General features: G+C 45.6%; 1 long non-coding RNA gene across 1 annotated transcript; it reads right to left on the reverse strand.

Moving 5' to 3' along the window:
* Positions 1–712: 712 nt before the first annotated feature.
* On the reverse strand, positions 713–6,648 carry LOC122474784. Its single transcript, XR_006295011.1, has 2 exons — positions 6,535–6,648; positions 713–1,405 (listed from the first exon to the last, which is right to left on the reverse strand). It is a non-coding gene; the product is annotated as an uncharacterized LOC122474784 (long non-coding RNA).
* Positions 6,649–6,669: the final 21 nt, after the last annotated feature.

Below are 6,669 nucleotides of genomic sequence, written 5' to 3' on the forward strand. Positions count from 1 at the left end.
GCTGAGCCAGCTCTGAACTCTCCCACAATTAAAAATAAATTACCACAGCGTAACCACAGGCGCCTGGGTGGCTTAGTCAGTTAAGCATCTGACTCTTGGTTGCAACTCAGGTCATGATCTCACGGTTTCGAGAGTTCAAGCCCCACATCGGACTCCATGCTGACAGTGAGGAGGCTGCTTGGGATTCTCTGTCTTTCTCTCTCTCTCTGCCCCTCTCCCACTCATGGTGTCTCTGTCTCTCTCAAAAATAAATAAACATTAAAAAAAATTTTTTTAATTTTTAAGTTTATTTATTTTTGAGAGAGAGAGAGAGAGCGTGAGCAGGGAAGGGGCAGAGAGAGAGGGAGACACAGAATCGGAAGCAGGCTCCAGGCTCTGAGCTGTCAGCACAGAGCCCGACGCAGGGGCTCGAACTCACAGACTGTGAGATCATGACCTGAGCTGAAGTCAGACCCTCAACCAACTGAGCCATCCAGGCACCCCTGAATAGAACTCTTAACTAAAGGCAGCATGGCCTACCATGAGGCCAAGCGTGTGACTCGAGTTTGCTAACGGCTGTGTTTGGCACATAGAGTTTCACTTAATCCTCAGGGAAACCTCCAAGGGAAAGGTGTATTCATCCGGTTTTACAGATGAAGAAAACAAACACAAAGGTTAAAAACTAGGCCAAGGACACATAGCCAGGGGCAGAGCAAGGATCTGAATGCAAAAATAAGGCTTTGAGTCTTTTAATTCAAACTTATACTAGAACAGTGATAATTCTGTCTCCCTCTAGGGACATTTGGCAACGTCTGGAAACAGGTTTGTCACAACTGGATGGGGGAACACGTACTACTGCCATCTAGTGGGCAGAGACCAGGTATGCCGCTGAACTTCAAATGCACAAGACAGCCCCACAACAAAACTGTCCTGTCCACAATGTTAGTAGTGCTGCTATTGACGGACTCTGCTCTATGACAGTGATTACGTTTGACTTGTTAGTTGTTATTAATTATATCTCAAGAAGGTAACCTGGGAGAAAAGTCATAAGATGCAAACGATTCTTGTCTAGGAAGGTAACCCAGAGGCCATAGATGCACATGTCTGAAGGACACTAATTGATTGTGTGTCTGACTTCACAATCTTATTCCAGATCAGTCTTCCATCCTCTTTAAACCAGCTTCGCCTTCCTGCTGGTTCCCCATTTCTCTAGGGTGGTCATTTAAAAAATGCCACACAGTAGGCTGGCCTACACAACAGAAATATATCTCAGTTCTTGAGGCTCGAAGTCCAAGATCAAGGTGTTGGTATAGGTGTCGGTTGGTTTCTTGAGGCCTCTCTTCTTGGCTTAACAGGTGGCTCTTGTACTGCCTTTTCACATGGTCTTTCCTCTGTGTTTACGGGGCCTTGGTGTCTCTTCCTCATCCTTTAAAGAAATCAGTTATATTGGATCAGGACCCCATCTTCATGACCTCATTTAATCTTAGTTACCTCTGTAAAAGCTCTATCTTTAGGGGAATCTGGGTGGTGTGGTTGGTTAAGCGTCCGATCTTGGCTCAGGTCATGATCTCACAGTTTGTGAGTTCGAGCCCTGCATCAGGCTCTGTGCTGACAGTGCAGAGCCTGCTTGGGATTCCCTCTCTGCCCCTCCCCCCCCCTTTCTCTCTCAAAATAAATAAACTTTTAAAAAAATGAAATAAAAGCTCTATCTCCAAATCCAGTCACATTCTGGAGTACCAGAGGTTAGAATGGCATCATATGAGTTTTGAAGCACAGTTCAGTCCATAACACTTGTCTAATTAATCTGAAACATATGTAAGAATTGTTTAGAGAAAGAATGAAATATGGCCCTTTGTAGCAAGGTGGATGGAACTGGAGAGTGTTATGCTAAGTGAAATAAGTCATACAGAGAAAGACAGATACCATATGCTTTCACTCTTATGTGGATCCTGAGAAACTTAACAGAAGACCACGGGGAGGGGAAGGGGGAAAAAAAGTTAGGGAGGGAGCCAAACCATAAGAGACTCTTAAAAACTGAGAACAAACTCAGGGTTGATGGGGGGGTGGGAGGGAGGGGAGGGTGGGTGATGGGCATTGAGGAGGGCACCTGTTGGGATGAGCACTGGGTATTGTATGAAAACCAATTTGACAATAAATCTCATATTAAAAAAAAAGAATTATGTTTAAATATGTTAATGTATTTGCCTTGCAAATACATCTGAATCCACAGTTTCTACTGCATCAGGCTGCTTCCTTGAGGGCTATCGGTGCATCAGCACTAATTCAACAAGAAGAATGACTCTCTAAAGGAATACTTCAGATATATCACATGCTTCTCTCCTCTGTCCCCTCAACCAGCCTCCACTAAACGTGTTTTGTACAGTGAGAGGTCTCTGCCTGAAGCTTTCTTCATTTGTCAACTCAAGGTTCAAACACAATCACGCATGGCCCCAAGGGACCCTGCAGGGACACTTTCTTAGCATATAAATCCAAACCTCCTTTTTTCTGGCTACTGAAAGTGTCGATAATTAGCATATTACTTAACTAATTTACAAGTTTCTTATGTATTGTCAAAAATATTTTGGAATTACTGATCAATTAATTTGTTGACTATCTTATGAACTTAATCTCTTTTAAGCTCAGAGTCGGGTATCAAATTGCATTCCAGAACTTGGATTCAGATTCTGGTCCCATAGTCAGTCTCTTGAGACAAACTGCTATTTCTCATCCGTCATTGTAGAAAAATTTGCCCTGGGCAACTGTCGGAGAAGAACTTCCTGGGCAATTTCTCTTATCAATCAATCCAAGCAAATGCAACAGACTGGCTTTTCCCCAGAGCTGAAGTCACCTCCCGGCGATAAATTCAGTGTTAGGCTCTGAGACAGAGCACGAAGGTGAAGCCCGAGGCCAGGCAAGGAGTGAGAAGTTGGAGACAAGTTTTTATTATTGACGGCGCACGGAGGTAGCGCTTGTTTCCTAGCTCCCTGGCAAACTCCCACGCCCTCTGTCTAATATGCCCTGCCCCCTGGCAGCTGACCAATCAGCTTAGCCCACCCCCTTAGCAACAGCGATTGCTCCAAGGGGCGGGCCTATGATCCCACCAGAGCCAATCAGAGCCTTTCCTTGGACTGACGTCCCCAAACCAGGGAAATTGCGGCTGTAAACAGCCTGTAGAGCAAGAGCACTGGACCAGAAAACAGGAGGCCTGGCTTCCCCTGGCAGTCCTCTGGCTCCTCGAATTCTGACGTGCTCTCAGAGTGAAGAGCTGCAGATGTTGTGCCGTAGCAAGCAAACTCTCAAACTTGCACAGTGCAAGAAGACCCGCCAAGTGATTTTCGAAACCGGCTGGATCTGGAAGAAATTAAGCCGAGGACAACCCCCTGTCCCCTCCCAAGTCTTTAGGGTAGGGCATTCTCCTTCCTAGTCTACGCAAAGCTCAGCCAGATCATTACGGCTCCTGCGTTGACACAGAACCGAAGAGTATCTCGGCCACTGGAGATCTTAGAACGTAAGTTCCATGAGACCAAGGAGTCTTGCTTATTTTGTGCCTCGCCATACTCCAGCATTAGAACAGTGTCCAGGCATCAAAATCCTCGATGGAATAAACTCTGACGTCTCAAAGGTTCAATGACTAGCCCAAGGTTGCCCCCAGCACGTCACAGTTGAGCCTAAGACTCAGTGACAGAGAAAGGGAAGAGTAACCGTTGAGATCGTACTACGAGCCAAGTACCATTACCACAAAATCTGTACGCTATTTCATTTAATTCACACCACACCGTGTGCCGGGTACCCCCATTATCCCTATTCTACAGGTGAAGCTCAGCTAGCAGGTCACAGAGCAGGGTTATCCATCCATTCCAGGCAAACAGTAACTGAGCACCTGCTACTTACCCAGCACCGTGCCTAGCGCTGGGGAAACCAGAGGTGAAGAGAACAGACGCGGAGCTTGTATGGTAGTGTGGCGAACGTTCAGTTAGCAGGTAAAACGTGAACGAGCAATGGATCTGCCATTTGGGAGGCGTGCTGTGGAGGAAATCAATGGAGAGGAGTGACGGAGGGAAACGGGACAGAGGGAGAAATCTCCTTTAGGTACAGTGGTCCGAGAGAGGCTCTTTAAGGACGGCACATGCAGACTGAGGCCTGCAGAGAAGGGGCGCCCTGTGATCAGCTGGAGGAAGAGAGCTTCAGCCAGAACAGCAAGAGCAAAGGCATAAGGCACAGCAGGGCAAGGCAAGGTTAAAGACCAGAAGTGTGGCAAGAGGGTACAGGATGACTTTGAAGGAGTAAGCAGAGGTCAGCTCTCTTTCCCCAAGAAATATATATATTTATATATAATTCTATCATATTGATTATATAGTTGATGTTAATTAATAACTACATACCAATTATCGAACACTATGTTTATATAATAACTATATAATACTGATTCTACTAGAGTGATTATATATAACTTATCTATGTTTGCAATACATATTACATCATAAAATACACATATGAGGATGTTTGATAATACAAACCATGAAATTTATATAAAATATATTTATATGAAAGCACACAGATAAAATGTATATGCAATATACACACATTAGCATATAAGTTACTGTATATAAATTATTTAGGTATTATCTATAAAATATATAAAATTTAATAAATGTATATAATAAAATTTTAAATTAAAGAATGAATTATATAAATTATAATTCTCTCTTAAAATAAACTTAAAAACAATTTTTAGTGTAGTTAACAATGTTACATTAGCTTCAAGTGTACAACACAGTGATTCCAAGAGCTTAAACGTCACGCTGTGCTCACCACTGCCCTTCCGTCTGTCCCCATATAACGCTATCACCGACTCCATTCCCGGTGCTGTGCCTTTTATTCTGGTAACTTATTTCATTACTGGAGGCCTGGATCTTCCGCTCCCCCTCACCCATTCTGCCCATCCCTCCACCTCCACCCCCACCCCCACCCTGCCCCTCAGTTAGTTCTCTGTTTACAGGTCTGATTCTGATTATTTATTTGTTGGGTTTGTTTGTTGAGATTCCTCATATGAGCAAAATCATAGGTGTCTCTTTCTCAGTCTGACCTCAGCACAGATTGTGAGGCCTTCATGTTCTCTGCTCTGCTACCCGGAGCCTGCTTCCTTGGCTGCAAAGACAGGGCAGTGACATCCGCTTCGCAGGGAGCAAAACTTGGAGCACGTGCCGGGGTCTCCCGTATGCCAGAACATGCTAAGCACACTGGTGAATACTAGTGCAACTCCCCAAGTATGTAATAGAGTTGTGAGGGTGTGAGAAAGGCCTCACTATCAGTGCAACAGCGGCTGGGGCTGGGGCTACTAACCAAAACACTTCCCTTCGCTCTAGTGAGGGCTTCTCAGCCCTGGCACCATTACCATTCTGAACTGGATAATTCTGTGTTGCATGGGGCCATCCTCTCAGTAGCATGTTATCAAACAGCATCCCTGGGCTCTTACCCACTAGATGCCAGCACACACACCCCCAACCCTCACTTCGTTTTAACTATCAAATGTATCTGCAGATCATTTACAGGGGGGACATGGCCTCTCCACGCCCGGAATAGGCATAACAGGTGCTCAATAAAGGACTTACAGTTAACTGAAGGAAAGACAGTATCTCTCATCCAAAAGAATGCCCTGGACAACCTCTCTGATAGCCTGTCAGATCCCACCCCTCCTATTTTTCAAGGCCCAGTGCAAATGCCACTTCTTCCATGAAGGCTTCCTTGATTGTTCCCACCCCTGCTTGTATATACTCTCCCATTCAATGCTGATATCCGATAGTTTGGGTTCCTCTTTGAACCTTGTCATTTAGTGTCCCACACATTTACACGTGTTTTACCTCCACTATTCACAAAGTACCAAGGAGGCTTTGGAAAAACTTTAGCACCAACTATCGATCTCCTCTGCCCACTATCTTCCCCATAAAAATGACATTCTCTGGTATGCGCACTTGCCATTTTCTCAAGCATATATAAGCTATGAAAGAAACGTTCACAATCTGTATTCCTTTGCAACATACTAAAGTAAAAATGTCTTTTAAGGTGTATTAACAACTTAATATTTACCATACACTTAGGGTCTAGGGCTTGTCCCCCCACAAAAATACACTTTACATAGATGAACTCATTTTACCCTTAAAATAACCCTAAGAAGTAGAAACTTTAATAAACTCCATTTTACAGATGAGGCACAGAGAAGTTAATGAACCTGCGCACTGGTCACACAGCCGGGAAGTACAGAGTTCGCTTTTAAACCAGGCAATCCCTCTCCTGTCTGCCCGCTCCTGCTATAACCTGCTATGGGCAAGCGGCTTCAAGACCTGCACCCCATCCAGTTCGCGGCAAGACTGCAGCTCTCAAATCCTTCCTGGCTAGAAAGCAGCAGCAGGTCACTAGGTCTCCGACACCAGGGACCTTGGTTACGCATTCACTGTGTTGCCGAAGGGGCAAGCTGTGTGCTCTGCAAGAAGCGCGCTCTCCATTTGCGTGAAACAGAGGTAGCACCGCGCTGGGAAGTTCTTCCTGAGGTCTAACCTTGGGCCATTTCCCACAGCCAACAGAAGAGGGGACCTGAGCGCCGAGCCGAGCCGCGATGCCTTCCACCGGTGGCCACCAGGTGTCGCCGCGGCGTCCCCCGAGCGGGAGGGCGGAGCGGCCGCGGACTGCGGG

Source organism: Prionailurus bengalensis, chromosome D4 (assembly GCF_016509475.1).
Source record: "Prionailurus bengalensis isolate Pbe53 chromosome D4, Fcat_Pben_1.1_paternal_pri, whole genome shotgun sequence".
NCBI classification, from domain to species: Eukaryota; Metazoa; Chordata; class Mammalia; order Carnivora; family Felidae; genus Prionailurus; species Prionailurus bengalensis.